The following is a 20,823-nucleotide window of genomic DNA, read 5'->3' as shown; positions in this document are numbered from 1 at the left end:
ACAGCATCAACCGGTTGCATCCGCCAACCCCATAGTGTCAACACCACTTTTCAACATGAAAAAGTTAGAATGGTCATTGCCCAAATATCCCAAAAGATTGGGAGAAGGATCAAAGGAGAAGGAGGAGTTGTAACAGAGAAGATAGGATTTAACCAATGAGTATGACTGCTGAATCATTATATTGATATTTCTTTTTAGTTTCTAGCATCTTAGAGCAGCTAGAAGGAAAAAACCTGAAATTGTGGAACAGAAATACTTTGAAATTTGTTCTGTAACTACTTGTTAAAATGTATTTTGAAATTTATCACTTCTTTGTATGTATGCTATATTTCACAATAAAAAATGTTATAAATAAATAAATAAATATATATATATATATATATATTAGGTTGGGCAAAAGAAGCCAGACAAAATGGAAAATATCTATGAATCTATGTATATGAAGTTCAAGAACAGGCAAAACTAATCTATGATGATAAAAATCAGAACAGTGGGACAAAGGGACAGAAAGGAAACTTTGTGGGTTGATGGAAACGTTCTGTTTTAGTTTCCCAGCTACTAAAACACATACCATACAATGGGTTGCTTCAAACCACAGGAATTTACTGGCTCACAGTTTTGAGGCTAGGAGAAGTCCAAAATTGAGATGTCACTAAGGCAAAGCTTTCCCCTCAAAGACTATGGCATTTTGGGGCTGGCTACCAGTGATCCTTTGTCCTTGGCTTTCCCATCACATGGCAGTGCACATGGCAGTATCTTCTCCTTTCTCTTCCAGGTCCCACTGACTTCAATTTCTGGTTGTTACATATGGCTTCCTTTCTGTGTCCAATTCCCTTTGCTAATAAGGACTTCCGCCATATTGGATTAAGGCCCAGACTCAATCAGTTTGGTACACCTTAACTAATGACATCTTCAAAGGTCCTATTTACAATGGGTTCATATCCACAGGATCCGCAGCTGGGGCTGGACTATCAGACACGATTCAGTCCCCAATAGATTCTATATCTTGATTGGAGTGTTCGTTAACCATGTGTATTCATTTGCCAAAAATGCATCAAACTGGACAGTTAATATCGATGCATTTTGCTGTTTGCAAATTATAGCTCTGTTAAAGTAGACTAGAATATTCCAAGAAAAAAAAGAAAAGAATTCCCTTCCACCCGCGCTTTCTCTCAGCTAGAGGGAAGGCTACCCCAGGGCACACAGTGAAGCTGGGAGTCTGAGGATGGGGGACACTCACCTTTTCTTCTAGTTATCTCTTGAACCTGAAATCTTCCTCCAGCTCTGCTCAGTCTCCTGGCTGGGTTTCAGCGGCAGCCCAGGTCTCTCTACAAAGAGGCCGATGGAAGCAAATAGGGCAGGCAACTGGCCCCCCGGTCACCAGGCCCAGGCTCTTTCTGGCTTATGACTCAGACCGTTTGCCTCAAAAGCTCTCAGGCTGAGCCCTCCCTGGTGTCCTACTGCCATAGAGACAGCCCCAGCCCATATTTTGGCCCATGTAAGCTTTGCACCCATCATTTCAAATCTCCCACTTTCCCATTTACTTTGCCTTGGCTACAGCTGCGACTCCTCCTTCCAAAGCTGGTGCTATTTATAACTCCCTGAAAACCCAGGACAGGCCAGATAATAGGCAGCCTTTGCCAATCAAAGCCCCAGGCCACTGCGCTCCTCCTCGCCTCCCAGAGGCCTGCAGTCTGGAGCCCAGCGGGGCCCAGAGGGACCATACATCTTAGAACCGGCACCACAGACAGCCCTCCTACCCCTTCCGCCTGACCCGCAAGCGGGGAAACATTTTCTTCTGTCTGGTTTATAAACACCCCTTTGGGGATAAATCCACCCAGAAGAATAGGCTGCAGCGCTGGGGAACTGACTGTTTGAGGCATCCTTGACTTTGCCTAGCCACTTCATCCATCCCAGACCAACCCTTGAAGGGCCAAATATTTATATATGGAGGTACAGTGAGGGATAGGGACATCCTGATCAAGAATAATGATGATAACTAACATTAGCTTTATGCCAGAGAGCTTGGAACGCCAGGCTCTAAGATGATTCCCACAATTCTCGTCCCCATTTTACAGATGAGGAAACTGAAGTTCAGGGAGTTGCATGAATCCAAGTCAGGCTGCCTCCAAAGCCTGTCCATGTGCTACCACATCACACATCTCAGAGGCCTAATGTCAGGCAAAAGGGGAGGAAGCAAGGAGGAGGCCCCTAAGCAAGCCAGGGAAATTCAGAACTACCGAGGGTGATGGCTAGTGGGCGGGGGAAATGAAGGACATTATTTCTTCCTGCCTCTCAGCTTAAAGATAAACGTACTCCCTATTCTCCAAGTAATCTGCAAATGTGTCCTGAGCCCCCTCCAGCGAGGCATGTCCATGTTCCAAGCCCTGCCAAGTGTGGCTTTACAGGCTCTTCTCTGCCCTGGGCAGTCTCTTCCAAACCGTACCAGCACGCAGCCCCAGCCCTGCCGTCCAGAACACACAGGCCTTTGTCTGGGCCCGAATGTGGGTGCGGGAATATCAGTCTCTTTGGGCAGCTTAGCAGCGGCCCTTCCCACCCACTTCCCACAGCCACCCCAGCCCTGTGGTCACTTTCTGGGCCTCCCCTGTGGTCTCTGATTTCTCTCAGCAATAGGAAGTGGGGAGATGACTCAGAGGTGTGATGTGGCCTTAACAGAAACATCCCTGTGATGACATCTCAGCTAAGAGATTGGAAATGAGTGCCAGAGTAATTTGGATTTCACAGGAGAGTGTGTAAATTGGGACCGGCCAGTTTATCAGCTTCAGACCAACTAAACAGCAAAGGAATCTTAACAGGTCTCCAGCGTGACACAGGCCTAAACTCACACATGATGATTATTTTCAACTCTGATTAGAAAATGAGAAACGCAACTCAAAAGATAACACTTTTACGATTGCTTCCATGACTAACTAGGTGAAAATTAGCAGGTCTGTAGCTTTCACTGAAAGACAAAACTTCAAGGACTTGTCAAAATAAACACACTAGCAAAATTAATAATAACAACTCAATGTGATGCCTGCACTTGTATAACAAAGATATAATGCATGTGGCTAAGTCCCATTGGCCATTAAAGACACTGCCCACCACTGCTGTCCATGGCCGTGGGATGCATTGGAAAGGAGAGAGGGCAGGAGTCAGAAAACTTGGGTTTTCAATCAGAGTCCTTGAGGCTATCTGGCTTTGGGAAAGTTCCTGAGCCTCTCTGAGTCCTAGTTTCATCATCGGTAAAAAGGAAAACCTTTTGTCCTGCCCACCTCAGAGGGTTGCCGGGATGAGTGAATGAGATGTTGGACATAAAGAAGTTCAGCAAGCACCAAGAACCAGCCTCCAGGAACTTCTGCAGTAAAGGCATGAGGAGGTGTCACGATAGGAGGAGGAGATTTGGGTGATGGGCTTTAGTCAAGCCAGGTCTCAAAGACTCACCCACAGATCCCTTCAGCGACCACATCTGCACTCACCTCCCACTCCACCTGTTCCCAGGATAGAGGGCCCAGGGCCAAATGGCTTTGCAGAGGCCTATGGAAAAAAACGTTACAGATTCCAAAAACACATAATAAAACTACAAAACTGAAATTAATTGAGGCTTACTTAGATGTCTATAAAACATAACACTGTCAACCTTATTCATATTTAAACTTAGTTTTATAAAACTTTATTATACTAAAACATAACTTGCAGGTAAGAGTTCTTTCATGTCACAATAATTTTGGCATTTGTTCAGGATTACTAAGAAATAGCCCATTTAAGAAGATTAATAAGTGAACTAGCCATGGGCAAATATTTTAAAAATAAAAATCCTTTCAAGTTTTTACAACAAAAATAATGGCACTTCCTGCGGGATGTGGCCGCCCCCTGCACACTGTGTCCTGGGGCTCTCTCCAGGCAAGTGTGCCCAGAGGGCAGTGGGGTCCTGAAACAGCCCACTCTGTTTCAATTCGCCATTTTGTCCTGCTCCTCTCTCTATATTTAGAAACCAGGATATCTGAATTTGAAGCCTGCTTTTCTCACTACTATAATGGATGGTTACCATTAAATTGTATAGAAGACCTTATAATAACAAGCATCAGTTTCCTGTCCCTCCCTCTTTCCAACCCCACCCGACAGCCCAAATAGTTTTCTGCTAATAGTTGGCTTGGTGGTCACCCATATAACTCCAGGTAATATACTAATCCCTCTATTCCCCGTTTCGTCACTTCTAGACAATGTGTATCTTTACCCAGCAAAACAGATGAGGATTTCAATCATTTACACCAAATCCATTTCTCTCTTTCTCCTTTTCTTCCTCCCAAATATTTGACTTGAGTTCTTTTGCTGATTACTTTACACGTTTAATGTCAAAATTTGGTTTCCTGTTTACAACATTTTAACAGACCCCTTTGGACCCCCTGTTTATAAGATGAGAACATCAGCGCTCTCCCCTCTCCCTGTTCCCTTCCAACAGCTACGCTATTATTCTTAATTGCCATGTACGGCCGGCCGGGCAACCACAATCAAGTACACCAATATACTCAGCTCTGCTTAAAGGCTGATTTCAAACTTCAAAAAAAAACAACACATGTAATTTGTGACCTTGACTCCGTAAATACTGTGCATTACTAGCTCCGGAAAAACTCAAGTTCATTTTCCTCGCCTGTAAAATGGGGATAGTATGTATACCCTAACACTGCCTGGTGAAGAGAATATGAAATGTGAAGGACACTTAAAGGGCTTTTTACAAATGAAAGCTCTTATTTTTCCATAATTATCATACGACACACAGCAAGGGATGGTAATAATAGTTCATGTTATTTGAGCAAGTCAGATAACTCTTTGAACCTCAATTTCTTCACAGTAAAACAGGGAGAATACTAGTACCTGTCTCAATACATCATTGCAAAAGTTAAATAAAATGATACAAATTGAAAGTGCTCTGTCTCCAGTGCATCCCAATTTAAGGGGTCACGACCTCATTTACCACCTTCCAGGAGGGAAAACTTCATTCAGACGCCACCAGAGCAGGCTGAAGATAAAGAAAAACTGCACAGTGCTCTCTAAAGACATTTGGAGAACAACTGGGAAGTTTGAATATGACTTGCATATTAAATAATTCTATTAGATCAGTTTATTCAATTTATTGAGTGTGATTATGGTACTGTAGTTATATAGAAGAATATCCTTTTCTTAGGTAATATACACAGATGTATTCAGAGATTAAGTGTTATGGTATCTGTAAATTATTTTCAAATGACTCAGGAAAAAGTTTTACTAGTGTGTGTGTGTGTGTGTGAGTGTGTATACTTCTACACAAATAGAGAGAGAGGGTATGTGGACAGTATAGCAAAATGTTAACCATCATTGAATCTAGACATTCATTGTACTAGTCTTTTACCTCTTCTATTGTTTTGACATTTTTCATATAAAACCTTGGGAAAGAAAAGATAAACTTTTAACGTTAGAAAGAACTGTAACCTAGCCTTTCCCCTTCCACAGAGAACTAGGTATAAGTCCTTAGGACGTAGCTTCCACAGTCCCTCCCAGTGAGGTGGGGGTAAGCTGAGACCTTCTTAAAGCCACTTGGTAAAGGTGACCTGCCCTAGAGGGAGTGGGGAGGACAAACCTCTGGAGAACAGGCACTCGGGGTGCAGGGCTGGCACCATGCAAAATGAGCCCTCCTTCAAAAGCTCTGGGAGGAAGGACCAGGGTATATGGGACAGAACTGCTCCAGATGAGACAAGGCAGGCAGCTGTGGGGTTTGGGTCCTGGCTGAGGCTCCTTAACCATGTGTCTCGTCAGCTGTCCCTTCTTTGTTACAAGGAAGACAGGAAGAGAACAGCAGGTATCTTGGCACTAACCTGAACCCAGATACTCCTTCCCAGTCAACTCAATTATCTGCACCAATGAACTGGGAAAAGAGGTACTGATGATTGACTTTAGCACTATTTCATCTAAGGCCTATTCTGTGCTATGCTTGAAGTCTGCAAAAAAAAAATCAGATAACATCAAACAAAATGAAATAACTAAGCAACAACAGGAAAAAGCAAAAGACGCATTCAGACTCATTTCTTTATGCCTTCATGTTCCCATCCCTTCTTAGACAGCCCAGCTCACAGAACTTCAGGGGCAATCTACAAATTGAAAAAAAAAATCTGCTTTGCCTAAGAGGCAATCTGCCAGTGGATGATCTGTGTCAGTAAGCTCATAAGTGGAGTGCTGCTTTTCATTCTGGACACAACACATTCAAATGGAGATAAACTGTAGCTGGTTCTAAGGGTCATTAGTACAATGAAGAGGGAATGGGGAGAGGGTGAGATTTATTGAGCACACACATATTGCCTGCCCAGGGACTTTGTCAGGTCTCTTGTGGTCTCCTGCATGGTCTCACTTGATCCATGCACTCATCCTCTGACTGCACTTCCCAAACTTGCCAGATAGTTGGGATCACTGTGAAGATGTGGGAGGAAGGAGACTGGTGGTGGTTAAAGACCAGGCAGGTTGAGAAGCACTGTCCTGTAAGTAAGGCATTTTCATTTCTCTTTTCCAGAGGAAGAAACTGAGTCTCTGAAACCATGCTCCATGCAGGTCCAGTGGCCTGCATAAGGTCTGAACCTTGACTTCAAGTCTAGCTTACTTCATGGTCCAAGTTCTTACTACATATATCCATCTTCCCAGAAAATAAATGAGAACACATCCACTGAAGAAGATTTGAAGGGAATAGGGCTGCTGAGACCAGAAAGCAAAAGATGGGGCAAACATGATAATCGTTCCCAAACGTCAAAAAGCTATCATTTTACAAGGCAGTTACACTTATTCTACACGGTTTACCCCCCACTTTTATCTGAGAGATTTTGGTAAAGCCCACTAATCCTTTGGTCTTCCACCAATGGGTGGAAGTTACATGAGAGACTAATACAAGGAAGAACTCTGAAAGACGGTGCTGTCCATATACGGAATAAGACGATTTCAACATACTCTTGTCGGGAGTTCCCAGCAACAGAGATGTCCACACTGGATGATCCCTGGCCTGTTGTATCTGGGAAAAAAATTGTTTTAGAGGGTTCTGTTGTATATGGGACAAAAAATAATATGGCTAGATGACAGTTAAGGTTCTCCCCAACACTGAAAGTCTAATTCCATGGAAGTTGACATTTACTCTACTTACAAATGGATTTTAAAATCAGGGAGGGGATGTAAAGTGGGTCAGTATTACTGGCCAGATGGGAAGGAAATTGCGTCACTGAAAGCCATGACCAGTCAAGGGTCCTGGGGAGTAAATAAGCTCAACCACTGAGTACTTCGAATCCTCACGGTGCATCAGAATCAGCAGGGCAGCTTTTAAAGACTACAGATACTGGAGCCCCATTCCCAAACCAAGTGAAGCTGAATCTCTTGGCATGGGCCTAGGAATCAGTAGTTTTTAAAAGCTGCCCAGAAGATTCTAACGTACAGGCAGGACTGAGAACCACTGAGCTAGAGGAAGTGAGGCTCACGCTGAAGTTGATGTTGGTATCCTCTGGGTGTCGTGATGACTGGGAATCTGTTCACCTCTACATCTGGGCAAATCAAACACCTCTGATATGGGGGAGTTGTTGAGAGATTGTTTGGAATTCAGGAATTTCCAAGTTAGTAATATTTCTGATGCTCCCTTTAGAGGCAGTCAGGGTCCAAGAGGGATTTATACCAGGAATGCAAGAGTGGTTCAACGTAAGAAAATAAACCAATGCAAAAAAAACACCCCAGATTAACAGAATGAGGGAAAAACCTCACATGACCATCTGAACTGTCACAGAAAAAGCATTTGACAAAATCCAATGCCCCTTCATGATTTAAAAAAAAGAATAAACAGGAATTTCCTCAACAAGATAAAGGGCATTTATGAAAACCCACAGTTAACATCATACACAACAACAGCAAAAGACTGAAAACTTTTCCCATGATATCAGGAACCAGACAAGGATGCCCCTATCATCACTGTTCTTCAACATTATTCTAGAAGTTCTACCCAGAGTAATTAGGCAAGAAAAAGAAATAATCCCAATTGGAAAGGACTATCTCTGTTTGCACATGACAACATAGAAAACCCCAAAAGAATACATAAGAAAGCTTCTGGAGCTAATAAAGCAATTCAGCCAAGTTGCAGGTTATAAAATCATCACACAAAACCAGCAGTGTTTCTGTGTACCAACAATGAACAATGAAAAAGGGAATTAAGAAAACAATTGCAGTTACAAAAGTTTTCAGAGCATCTCAAACAGTCTCATAACCCTTCGAAGGGGAAACATCTTGTTATTCACGGTCCTTGGTGGAGGCACATACATCAGTACCTTTATTTTTCATGTGTATTATTGCATTTCATATTAAAACCAAGCAGAGCAAATAGATTTGATGGGAGTGGTAGTGTGGATTGCACAGGACATGCGTAAAAGCTGAACCACCCTCACCAGCAAGTCAGAATGGCGAGTTCTCAGCCATCCTGCCTCCCTTCATGTCTCAAGAGTCACAGGAAGCTGAGAAGCAAAATCCCAGGTTCGTTGGAGGAAATCAGGCCTGAGTCAGCCTTCCTAGGAGGTTGAGGGAACAGATTAGGCCCAGGAAACTGCTTACAGAAGAGAATGCTTTTCACTTAAAATGTTGGTGGGTCATTTTTTTTTTAAAGAAGGAACTAAAAGAGTTTTGAATTATTGCCTTGTGACTAGAGACCAGAAAGATGAAATGTTTGCCAAGTGTTGCCACATTTCTTAGCTCTGTGTGTTCCAGAGACTCGAAGAGCTGATGGTTGGTTTCACTGCAGAGATGCTTCTCCTTATTCCTTGTTATTTTTCTGTTCCTCTCTCTTATTAATAGTTAAATAATATCTACTGAGATCTATGGATGGAAACAATAGAGAGAAAAATTCGGAGTGTAAGAAAGTGATTTGTTGACAGGGAATGAGCCCTGGACTGGAAGCCTGAAGACCTGCCTCTCAGCTGGCTTTCTGCAATGCTCCATCTGTGTGGCTTTGAGCCCATCCCCTCCCTTCTGTAGTCTTGATTCCTGTCTGCAAAGAAGAGGGGTGTGGGAAAAGGGAGAGATCCTTTTGAATCTGACTTCCTAGTTTTTCTTAAAGGCCAAACCCTTTAAGAAATCCGAAGAATCTTAAAAGAAGAGAGAAGTGAGACTGATCCCAAATGGAAAAATGAAGAGACACAAATCTTAAAACAAGGACAGGAGATTATTCTACTCTAGACCGCCCTTTTCTACTGGGCCAAAGCTGAGCTGATAGCAGAAGCTGCACATGTAACACGGGACTCCTTTGGACTCAGGAGCAGACTAGAGTAGGAAAGGAAAGGAAAAACAGCATTCCCTGCATTCCTGTTTTCAGTTTCCCCAGGCCAGGATTCCCCAAAGAAACCAGGTCCTGGAAAAGGTCCATATGCTTAAATCTTACCCATCTACCTGCATTTTTCTTCCCAAATCAAATTCACTATGGACCACACTAGGGGTAAGAAAAAATGGGAGGAAATCAAATAACTTCCAAAGAATGAATAAATCTAGCACCTGGATTAGATGAGAAGCTTCTTTATGGTACTTAATTCCCTCCATTTTAATAATTCAGCAAATTACTGTGTATACAGTGGGTGGCCCCACAGGGTATCTGGCTGTTCACAGGGAGATAAGTCATGTGCACAAATACCCAAATATCTAAAACACAAAAATGTGAGACCTGCCCCAAGGAAGTTCAGGTTAACTGCTGAAGGTGATCAGGGTAAGGACTGCACCCTCTTACCTGGGAAGTTCAGAAACCCTTCTCTATTTCTCCAGCAGTAGCATTCCACCCCACCCCACCCCCCACGGCTCCATTTTACAGAAGTCAGAACCAGGGCAGAGAGGCCAGGAGTTATTTGCTCTCTGCTCATCTAGGGAATGAGTAACGCAGCCTGATACAGAACTACAAACTAATTTGAGAACTTCCCTTGGAAACCAATGGTGAAAGCAAATAAAATCACAATAAAATTTTTCTTGGGGGAGGAAATCCATCATTACAGCTGTGCCCTCTGACTCCCTTCCCCCCACTTAAGCCCAAAGACACCAAAATTCAAAGCAGGGTTTTAAAAAAATATCCACAAACCTCCTAACCAAAAGCAGGCTGGAGTCACCAAGGCTGAAGGAGCCCCCGGCTGCATGTTTGGCTTGAAGACAGCCAGAGGCGCTTGCCTCCTTGGGGAGGCCTTCTTTGTGTGAGGTCCCAGTCCCTTTATAAACAGGGTACCTTTATTAGTTAGTTGCAGGGGGTATCTTGTAATGGGAAAACAGATGCCATACAAATGAAAACCCAGGCAAGGCCTCTGCTTTTGCAGGCTGAACGCGGCCACAGGCTTCTCAGCACTGAATTTGAACTAGCCAATGACATCGGAATCACTGAAACAGGAAGCCAGATAAACAGCATGTTATCAAGGGGGGACCCAGCGCTTCTCTTAAGCCGGCGCGGCAGCTGCGCCCTATGACTGTCCTAACAAAGTCCCATTGACTCACCAGCTGATTTTACAGTGTTTGGCTCCGGGGTAGAAGGAACCCTCTCAACCGGGTAGACGTCACACGGCCCCCACCACTCTCATCCTCCCCTCTCTGTCCTCTGCAGACTTGGTTGATTCTTTATCATATGACCAGTTTTTATGGGCTCCGAGGATTAGAAGGGATCTCAAGGGTCCACGCACCAGAGCGCCCCAGGTGAGATCCCCGTGTTCACCCATCCTCTCCTCTCCCCTTCCTCTCCTCTGGGACCGCTTTCTTTGGTCCCAGACTCCACGCACTTGGCGGACCCCCGAGAAGGCAGCCTAGGGAGAATGGCAGGAGAACCCTTCTCTGCGCATCCTAGGGACCCAGAGAACATTTTCTGGAACAGCCGGGCAAGGTCACCTGCCCCAGCTGTTCCGTAGCTTCTGCTGGAATAGAAGCAGGGTTGACTCAATGCTTCAAAGAAAGGGAGAGAAGATGTGGGTAGTGTGTGTGTATGTGTGTGTGTATGTGTGCGCGTGTGTAATAAACAGAGTACTTGGTGTCTTTGATTATAGGACCTCAACGCATCTTAAGTTGCAGGTATTTCAAAGAAGGGGAACTGAGGCATAAGGGCTGGGGTTGGTTAACCCCTAATGAGTCAGCTCCAGGACGAGACGCACAGTCCCACAGGGACGTCTGGAAAACATATCTTCCTGGGAAGCCGCGCTCCCTCCTTGTTATTCTAGCGCCTCTCCCGAGCCCAGCCCGCAGCCTCCCTCCAGTCAAGCTCACTCCCTCCAGGGCTTGGCCCCTGCCCGGTCAGGACCCGCCAGCCTAGCCCCGCAAAGTCGGAAGCCGTAGACCCTCGGCTTGGCCGCTGGGCGATGCCCGGGTCTCCGCCCCCGCGACGACCGCGCGCGAGTCACTCACCCGCGCCTCCGCGCTCCGGGGCTCCGGGTCCGCACGGCAGCCGCGCCGCGCACAGTCGCGCATCCCCCGGAGCAGCGCGGGTGCCGGGCGCCCTGTCCTCGCGATAAAGAAACTTTCTCCAGGGCTCCTCGGGCCCGTCCGCCCCTCGCACCAATCTCGGCGTCCGCCGCGCGCTCCGGCCTCGGGCCTCGCACTAGGGCCGCCGCTGGCCCCGGCCCCACAATGAGGAGCGAGGCGGCATCCTGAACAAAGTGCCGTCCCGCGGGGCCGGCGGCCGGGGGCGGAGCCTGATGACCCGCTGCCCCAGGCACACGCCGGCTGCCTCCCGGCAGCCTAGGGGAGGGGAGCGCCCGGCGGCCGTGGCGCGACGGCGTGGAGGCTCTGTTTCGGATCACCCTCTCTTTCCTCCCCTTGCACTGTGCCAGTTTAACCCGCAGAGGGGCGGAGGCATGGGTCCCTTCCAGACTTTGTCATTGGAAAGCTATTCCCGTAACCCTTTCCTGCCTTGGCTTTCCCGCCCCACCTTTCCAGATCCTGGCCGCAAAAAAGACGGCTGCTCAGTGGCAGGGCTGGGGCCGCGAGCTGGCGGGGCAGGAAACCTTTGCACAATTGAGCCTTTCCTTTGCCCACGGACCTGCCACCACCACTTCAAGCTCGTCCCCCTCCCTTCAACATGTCCTACTGCTGCCGCCGGTTCTGCAGTTCTTAGGGAGACAAGTGGTTCCGCCAGCCTCCTTACCCCTTTTCTGACTCTGGCCACCCCCTTCTTTCTTCTCTATTCTCCTCTAAAGAGTCATGCTGTCTGGGCTGGTATTCAGAGTTCCTGGAGTACAGAGGAGATCGGGGGAGGCGGTAGAGCGGGGCGGGCCTGGCAGTGCCTGGGATATAGTAGGTGCTCAATAAAATACAGGAGTTTTCCTCACCTTCCCGACTCTGCCAAGTGCAAGGAGGGGCAAGAAGAGTGGAAGGGGCATGGCAAGACCTGAAGAGAGTGAATGAGAAGCTTAGTGCTGGGAAGAAGGACCTCAGCCAAAACCCAGTGCAACTTCTTAGCAGTACAAGCATTCCACCCCCACCCCTGCTTCCTGACTTGGGGACTTCCAGGCTCCTGCAGGAAGGGGCAGAAGGAAATCAGGTGGCCTGTGTTTCTGGAGCAGGCTTTGAGCTACGTGGAAGAAAGGGAGTAGCTGTGGCCAAAGACCCAGCAGATTGGGATCAGAGACTTCCCCAGTCCCAGCCAACAAATATGAGGACAGATTTATTTCCAGGGAGTTGGAGTTGGAGGTTGGGGGTTGAGAAGAAAATGCCTACTCTCTGGGAGGCCTCAGAGCTCTTGGCCAGCAAAATTAGAAAGTGGAGAGCAGAATTAGAGGAGAAGCCCCCAGTCCTCCCTGAGCTCTCCCACCACCCCCCCCACTCCAGTCAGGTCCCAATGGCTGCAGGCCATAAGGGGAAAATAAGGGGACACTAGACAGAGTGGACTAGCAGTGACATTGAAAAAGTTCCCAACTGATCAGGGAAAATGATTTCTATATTATTTTTTGTCTGTAAGCGAATGGAGTTGCCTTTTTCGGGGCAGGGCTGCAGAGGGGTACCTGGGATGAGCCACTTGCCCAGTGTATAATATTTGAAAGTGTAGCTCGTAAGACAGAGAGCCTGCATTCACATCCTGGGGCTACTACTTACTAGCAATGGGAACTTGGACAGATTTTTTTATGTTATAACTAATGCAATTTCTTCATCTGTAAAATGTGGTAATAACAGTTCCGATCTCACAGGATTGTTAGGAGACTTAATTGAGATAATATAGGTGACACATAGTAAATACTCAGTAAACATTGGCTATTATTTTTATCTCTGAGTCCTCCAATCTTCTATCTAATTTGGCGTTCAGTGATATGTTGTTGGAATCCTTTTTGTTTTTCACAGTCCCCTCGACCTGCAAAGGAGAGCCTGTGCCTTTAAGAAGCACTGTCCTTTCAGGGGCACTCACAGGGTGGGACCATGCAGTGGGCACACAAACAGGTATCAGAGACTGAACTTCCCCTCACCAATTGTGAGGCTGAACGCAGGGCCCCCCTCGCACTGGTCATGTTGGCGTGAGGCCATTCCTCGGGGACTGCCCAGATTGGGAAAGAAGCCCATCCCATCGTTATAAGTTTATAAAGGTTAAATTTCTTCCATCAGTGTGTGGGATCAATATTTCTCTCCCATTTCTGAGTGGCTGGCCATATGGATCCTCCCTGGCTCTGAGCCTAATGTCCCAAGCACAAACCTACAACAGTGAACTCAAACATGAGCTAAATAAACGTAAGAGCCTGTGAACAAGGGGGCGTGAGGGTAGGTCATGGATGAGTAAACAGGTCAGCCTGCTTGGGATGGAAGAGAGAGGATAAGAAGGCTGCTGAAATAGAAGGTGGATAAAAAAGAGTGGCAGAGAGAAGAGGCCTGAAGTGACTGTGGACAGATCACTGCTTGGGTAAGAACCAGGGACTCCGCCCATCCCAGAAGTGGCTTCTGCCAAGTGCCTGCTCTGTGAGTGGTTTTTGTCTGAAGATGGTGATGACTCAGTTGCTCTGAATCAAGCAAATGGATTTTCTTTAAATATGAAAATCAATAAGAGGTAAAGGCAAGGGCCTGGCTGCAGGCAGGGGAGTGTGGAGAGAGCTGGAGGAGAGCTCGGGAGATGAAGATGTTTGGTGAGTGGATGGAAGAAGAGAGACTCAGGCTCACTGCTGGGGGACCCTTTGCACATCACTAAGTACCCCCCGCCCCACCCCGCCCCATCGAAGATCCTGCTAACCAGGCCCCGCTAACCTCACTGAAGCTCCTTAAACAGCCCCCCCCCCCCCCCCCCCCCCCCCCCCCCCCGCCTTGAGCTCAGAGCCAATCATGCCTCATGGCAGGAGAGATTATTTACAAAAGGATTAATGTCAACTTGACAAATAGGTTTTAAAAAATCAGCCTATGGTCCTCCCGGCCCTATAGAGTTTCAGACCTGGGATGAGTTGAGCCGAAAGCTTTGGGAGCCACAGGAAGCATAGCAAGTGACAGTTTTAGCCTCAGCCTGATGTCTTTGGGGGCTCTGCCTGTTTTCCCATCACCTTGAGGTCTGTGGACCAATGCTAATTTATTTCCTGACTTAGGTTACCTGACACGGGGTTTGGGGGATTTGGGAGAGCTCCTATGCTGCACGTGGCCCACAGAGGGAACACCTTTACCCTCCTGGCACTTTCAGGGCTTCCAGAGCACTTTTGTTATTTTTTTTTTATTTTTTATTTTTTTGCATGGGCAGGCACAGAAATCAAACCCAAGGCTCCAGCATGGCAGGTGAGAACTCTGCCTGCTGAGCCACCATGGCCCACCAGAGCACTTTATAATGTCCCTTGGCAGGGGTATGAAGGCAATGCGTTGTTTCATTTTTTTGAGTATTTGATAAATGTCATTAGAGCTCCTAAGGTGAAGTCTGAGGGAGTTTTCTGACTTCCTCCTCCGAAGCTCAGTGGAAAAACACTGGGCGTGGCAGCTGAAGACCTGAGTCCATGCCTGGTTCTGCCGCTCGCTGAAGTACGTCACCTCAGTTTGCTCATCAGTAAAAGGGGGTGTCAACATTCAGGGGGAGGACAGTACTCACCTACCAAGGCTGTGGTGAGTATTCAGTGAGATAATGAAAGAGAAAGTGATTTATACAGTGCTATTCAAATAGAAGCAGACATATGATTATTAAACAGAAAGCATCAGCTCATAGGCCCACCTCTCTACCCCTGCCAAATTCACTCTGGTTACGAGCCCAGTGTTTGAAGATCCATTTTTGAATGACAGAAATCCAGCTGCCCGCTAATAACCCTTTTCCTTTCTAGATTGATTCATTAACCAACAAGGGATTTCCATGCCCGTGGGACTGGGTAGGGTGAGGGCAAAGCAGTTGTCCCTGTCCTTGGCCATTCTGGCCTCACGCCTGGCCTCAGGGCACCTTTTAAGAGAGGCCCTCTGAGTTGACTGTTGGAACTTTCAAGGACCCAGGAGAAATAATCTGTGGGGAAAAGCTGGCACAGTAACAAGTGTATTCTGAGAGTGAACAAGTCACTGCCCTTATCGGGAAGATGCTGTTTCTCCCTCTCTCTCTCTCTCTTACCAGGAAGTGAGAAGGGCTGAAAGTCATCACAGTGTTTTTCCAAAGATGGCCTTTGAAGAGGAGGTGTTTCCTTAAGGGGCCAGGAGGGTAGAGGCGGGGCTGGCAGGGAGGAACAAGCCCCTTTCCGAAGCCCTGCTCTGGCATTCCACAACCCTGAAGGGGGCAATAATAGTCCATACTTGTATCTACCTTGCTGTATGCCAACTGCCGTTAACATAGGCACTTAACATAGGTTAACGCATTTACTCCTCACAACACTATGAAATAGGCATCATTTTAATCTCTGTTTTATGGTAAAGAAACTGAGATCAAATATGCTATCTAGGTCTCGCACCTAATAAGTGCTAGAGCCAAGAGTTGAACCTGTTTGGCTCCAGAGCCCATGCTTCATATGCCACATATATGGAGAGGCAGGGTGTTGTGGGGTGGCAGTGAAGGGCTCTTTTGCTTACTAGCTTCAGCACCTTCTTTCTTTTCTTTCCTTCCACGGCTTTATTGAGGTATAATGCACATACTGTAAAATTCACCCATTCTAAGTGTACAATTCTATGATTTTTAGTAAATCTACAGAGTTGTGCAATCCTCACCACAATCCAGTTTTAGAACATTTCCATCTCTCCCAAAAGTTCTCTCATTGCAGCATATGCTTTAATCTCTCTAAGCCTCGATTTATTCATCTGTAATATGGGAGTAACGGCCCTACCTCATAGTTCTGCTGTGAGAATTAAATAAGCATGTACATGGCATATGGTATTCATGTTAAAAGTATTAGCTATCATTATTATAGTGTCTCAGAGTCACATAAGTACAGACTTTCAGAACTAGCTGTGATTTCAGACACTAATCTCACCCTCTCTCTCTCTCTCTTTTCTTTTTAGTTGTTCGGTGGATGTACTTTATTGATGGCACATGACAAGGTGGGTCTCTCAGCCCCTCCCCTCCTTCATCATGACAATGTTGGCACCATGGAGGGACTCATTACCATCGTCCATGCCATCCCTGCCGTCCAGAACACTGTGGATAGCCACTCTGGGAAAATGTGGCGTGACGGCCATGGGGCTGCCCAGAATGTCATCCCTGTATCTACCGGCGCTGCCAAGGCGGTAGGCAAGGTCATGCCGGAGCTGAATGGAAATGCAAGCTGGTATGCAAGCTGTGGAGGATGGGCGATTCTCAGTACTGGGGGATTAAGTTGGGGCCAGGACTCCCCAGCAGCTGACAGCCTCTCTTCCTCTCATTCTGCTGCTGGGGCGGGTTGTCTAGGGGCTCTTACTCCTTGGATGCTCTGGTAGTTAGGGTCACGTATCAACTTGGCCAGGTGAAGGTGCCTAGTTCAATTGCTGTGACTATGAGCCAATGGCATGTGAACTTCATCTGTTGCTGATTTACATCTGCAGCTGGCTAGGAGGCGTGCCTGCTGCAATGAATGATGTTTGATTTAATTGGCTGGTGCTTAAATGAGCAGCTCAGCATACCTCATCTCAGCATTCACAGCTCAGCATACCTCATCTCAGCACTCACAGCTCAGCCCAGGCCTTTGGAGATGCAGAAAGGAATCACCCTGGGGAAAGTTGTTGGAACCCAGAGGCCTGGAGAGAAGGCCAGCAGAGATCGCCCTGTGCCTTCCCATGTAAGAAAGAACCTCCGTTGAAAGTTAGCTGCCTTTCCTTTGAAGAACTATACATTTTTTAACTAAATAAATCCCCTCTTATTAAAAGCCAGTCCATCCTGGTGTGTTGCACTCTGGCAGCTAGCAAACTGGCGTAGATGTGATGTAGACCATAAGGTCCGCCACCCTGTTGCTGTAGCCAAATTGATTGTCACACCAGAAAACGAGCTTAATGAAGTGGTCATTGAGGGCAACGCCAGCCTAGCATCAAAAGTGAAAGAGTGGGTGTCACTTTTGAAGTCACAGGAGGCAACCTGGTCCTCATTATACCCTTTAGGGGACCCTCTGACGCCTGCTTCACCACCTCTTGATATCATCGTACTTGGTCACTTTCTCCAGCCGCAGGTCAGATCACGACAGCCACATTGGGGGAGGGGATGCAGAGGCCATGCCAGCGAGATTTCCATTCGGCTCCGGCATGACCTTGCCTACCGCCTTGGCAGCGCCAGTAGATACAGGGATGATATTCTGGGCAGCCTCATGGCCATCACGCCACATTTTCCCAGAGTGGCTATCCACAGTGTTCTGGACGGCAGGGATGGCATGGACGATGGTAATGAGTCCCTCCATGGTGCCAACATTGTCATGAATGACCTTGGCCAGGGGGGAGGGGGTGCAGTGCAGGCAGTTGTGGTGCAAGAAGCATTGCTGATGATCTTGAGGGAGTTGTCACACTTCTCATGGTTCATCACAAACATGGGGGCATTGGCTGAAGGGGCAGAGATGATGACTCTTTTGGTGCCACCCTTCAAGTGAGCACCAGCTTCTCCATGGTTGTGAAGACACCAGTGGACTCCACAACATATTCAGCACCAGCACCACCCCATTTGATGTGGGTGGGGTCTCACTCCTGGAGGAGAGTAATGGGGTTCCCATTGAGGACAAGCTTCCCATTCTCAACCTTGACAGTGCCTTTGAATTTCCCCCGGGTGGATTCATACTGGAATATGTAGACTACGTAGTTGAGGTCAATGAAGGGGTCATTGATGGCAACAACCTGCACTTTGCCAGAGTTTGCAGCAACCCTGGTGACCAGGTGCCCAATATAGCCAAATCCACTTATTCCGACCTTCACTATTGTGCCTCAGAGATGTGCCACCTTCTCTTTTAACAGATGAAGAAACTAAGGTGCTGAGATGTTAAGCAACTTGCCAATTAAGGATATACAGTAAATTCAGTGGCAGGGCTGGAACTGAAACCCAGATCTCTGGGTTGCTAATCTCCCAAGAGACCATTCACCCGAGAGACAGGGATGTTATTATCGGGCACCCTGGCTCTTGGTGGGTACTTCCAGAACAATACTGACCAATAGGCATGGTTCCCTGAGAGTTTGTTTGTGAACTGGTATGCCCAGCACTCTGGCCTTGGAGCAGAAAATGCAGCTAGGGTGGGCTGGGTGCAGTATCGGGACAAGATTCAATGTAGAAGCTGAGTTAGGAATGCCCATTGTCAGAACAGGGAATTCATTGACTCAAAGAATCCAGGAAACAGTAGGTCCAACCACCAATAAGTCCCTGAGGAGCCCAGAGCCAACTTCATGAACACACTGTCTGTGCAGTCACACAGGACCCCTTGCTTAGAAGGGCCCAGGGATTTTTGGCTTCATGCTTTGCTAGTTGCCATCTGGAAATTCTTAGTAGTTTTTGAGTAAGGGGCTCTGCATTTTATTTTGCAGTGAGCCCTGCAAATGACATAGCCAGTCCTGCCATGGTCCAGGGAGCAGAGCCCAAGCCAGGCCCCAGTAAGGAATAGTGCCGCCCCACCCAGAACTTATTCACATACAAATTTTATTTGTACACTACATAGTCATAGACTCTTAATGAAATTTTTGGAGAAAGAAAAATTGCAAAACAATTTGCACGCTATGATTCAATTTACATATAAAGATGCCCCCATAGAAAACATATACATGTTTCCATGTGTACATATACCACTATGTAAATAATTTTGTTTTTTAAGTCTGGAGAGGCACATGCCAAATTGACAGCAGTGGTTGCTTCTGGGGAGAGTCATCAAAGGAGTTGTTAATTTTTCTGCAGGTTTGAATGTTTTGTTTTGTTCTTTTACAAGGAGAAGGTATTCATGTATTACTTATATACTTGCAAATAAAAATTAAGTTATTCCTAATATATTCTGTGAACATTTTCTTGTATCAATAAATATTCTTTAAAAACTAAGGGAGTAGTGGTGATAAAAGAAGGGAGTGTGAAGTGGGGCCTCTGGAGGAGGCGAAGAAAGAGTTTCAGACCCATGATAGGGCTGCAGAGGGTGAGGGGACAGGGTTGGATGTGGGAAGAAAATACTGGGTGCCAGAGGAATCTGGCAAGAAGGATGGGTGCTGGGCATCAGCTCCAGGAGGATCTGGGGTCTGTGGCGCCCAATTTGGAGGGGAAGGCAGAAGGGGGATAGGCAGGATTGGGGAACTCTGAGCTGCCAATGGAGACTAGAAGTAAGGGCTGAAGAGTTGATATGGCTACAGTGAGCAGAAATGCATGAGGTGAGGATGGGCAGGAGATTCCTTAGACAGGGAAGAAGGGATGGGCCCAGATGTAGCACTTACCAGGGGATGGGAGGTCTGAGGCCCTGTGCTCCAGTGGAAGGAGTATGAGTTTTGGAGTCAGGACTGCAATCAAGTCCCAGATTTGCTGCCTCCTAACTGTGTGTCCATAAGCTTGGTTCCACCCCTGTGAAACAGAAATGACTATAACGATACTGTGTGGCAGAGGTGCTGGCATGGACAGGGAGCCCCCATATGTCCCCCTTTCCCTTTAATTGAGTCTGTGGTTTGAGGTTCTAAAATGGCAAGAATCATTTGCATGCAAAAAGAGCCATTCTTCCAAGCACTTCCCACCCAGTTTTCTGCTACTGAAAGCCAGGATTCTGCATTCCATCCTGCAGAGGCTGAGCCGGCCAGGAAAGAAGAGGAGGTGCCAAGGGCGTAGGGAACAAGACAGGAGAGGAGAACCCCAGACTCCTCCTGTGATGCTGCAGGAGCCAGTGACTCTGATTTGAGGGCAGCCTTGACAGAGGTCCCACCCAGCACCATGAGATCTCTAGGAGAAAAGTGCTCTGTGGATGCGGATTCCAGTTTCTCCAAGTTTCTCTCACCTCCTGGCTCTTTCAGCATCGTCCCCCCAAAACTTGGGGGAGAGCATGGGTATCTGATGGGCCCTTCTGTGGCTGCAGCTTCCACTCTGTGGGTGCAGATGTGCTCAGCAGCAGCTGTAATATGGAGCCACACCTGTTGCCTAGATCAGCTGCTGTAACTCTACTCCTGGGAAAGCGGGCCAGGTGCCTAGGCCTTGCCAAAGTCCTCACTCCAATGGCAGGTGGAAAGGCGCAGTGCCTGCCTGTCACAGCAGCACTTGGACGCTGGCTGGCATGGTCCTACAGCCCTGGGAATCTCAGCTAGAGACTTGTGTCCTCGTAGAACACAGCCTTGTTCCCAGCTGTACATCCTCTTTTAGGGGGAGACTGAGAAACAAGAAGGGAAGTAGGAAATCTTGAAATGGGATCCCTCTAACCATCTGATTTTCCAGGGGACCTTTAAGTTTTAAACTCAGGCAGACCAGTGGGGGTGGGGGGATGCTGTGGAGCTGAGTAGCAATGGGGAAAA

General features: G+C 47.1%; 1 protein-coding gene and 1 pseudogene across 5 annotated transcripts in view; both read right to left on the bottom strand.

Moving 5' to 3' along the window:
* The window catches only part of NAV1 (neuron navigator 1), a 277,062-nt gene extending 265,594 nt beyond the window's left edge, over window positions 1-11,468 (bottom strand). For all 5 annotated transcript variants that reach the window (XM_077157383.1, XM_077157386.1, XM_077157387.1 and 2 more), the window contains exon 1: window positions 11,404-11,468. The gene's annotated coding sequence lies outside the window, so the exon portion shown is untranslated. The remainder of the gene's footprint in view (window positions 1-11,403) is intronic.
* On the bottom strand, window positions 11,308-20,362 carry LOC143680255 (glyceraldehyde-3-phosphate dehydrogenase-like; annotated as a pseudogene).
* Between the last annotated feature and the right edge of the window lie 461 nt (window positions 20,363-20,823).

The sequence above is a fragment of the Tamandua tetradactyla genome, chromosome 4, assembly GCF_023851605.1.
Source record: "Tamandua tetradactyla isolate mTamTet1 chromosome 4, mTamTet1.pri, whole genome shotgun sequence".
Classification (NCBI taxonomy): Eukaryota; Metazoa; Chordata; class Mammalia; order Pilosa; family Myrmecophagidae; genus Tamandua; species Tamandua tetradactyla.
The sequence above is the reverse complement of the archived record's forward strand: the minus strand, read 5'-3'. Positions and strand labels throughout refer to the sequence as shown.